Source organism: Etheostoma spectabile, chromosome 18 (genome assembly GCF_008692095.1).
Source record: "Etheostoma spectabile isolate EspeVRDwgs_2016 chromosome 18, UIUC_Espe_1.0, whole genome shotgun sequence".
Classification (NCBI taxonomy): Eukaryota; Metazoa; Chordata; class Actinopteri; order Perciformes; family Percidae; genus Etheostoma; species Etheostoma spectabile.
This window is the reverse complement of record NC_045750.1, coordinates 26,153,694-26,154,424: the sequence shown is the minus strand read 5'-3', so window position 1 is coordinate 26,154,424 and position 731 is coordinate 26,153,694.

The window sequence follows — 731 nt, the reverse complement described above, 5'->3', positions numbered from 1 at the left end:
CTTCAAGGACTTAAGATAAGCCTTTTGATGGTCGCGGAAGGCAAGTTTGTGAACAGTTGGACCAGACTGGTAGAGACCAATTTGTGGTCAGACACACCCAGATCTTTTACCTCCAGACAGTTCAGTTAGTAATGACCAGATCTAGGGTGTGGCCTTGGTGTGAGTAGAGCCCTTTCACATGTTTCAATTAGACTCAGGAACTCTGTTGCAAGATGACAGGAGGGTTTGTCGATATGGATATTAAAATCACCAAGAATAACAATTTTTGTTGACATGGAACAGAGTGATGTCAGTAAATCATGTATTTCAGAGAGAAATGAGGAGTTTGGTTTGGGGGGACGGTATATGAGAAGCACTGTCATGGAGTACGGGGGTTTACATTTGAAGGCCAAACATTCCATTGAGGTAAAATAAGGCAATGGGAAGGGAGAGAGTTTCAGTTCATCCCGATGAATGACAGCCAAACCACCTCCACGTCCGGAACTACGTGCTTTTTCCATGTAGCCATAGCCCTGAGGGCAGGCTTCATTAAGTACTGAATAGTCGCCTTTTTTGTGCCAAGTTTCCACTAGGCACATGAAATCTTGCCTTATCCAAAAATTGGTCTGGATGAGCAGGGATTTATTAGTGAGAGATTGTATGTTGAGTAATTCCATAGTGGCAGGGGACAGAGCTGATGCTGAAAGTCTCTGTAAGCTCCGCAGTACACTGTGATCCACTCCATGTTTTGT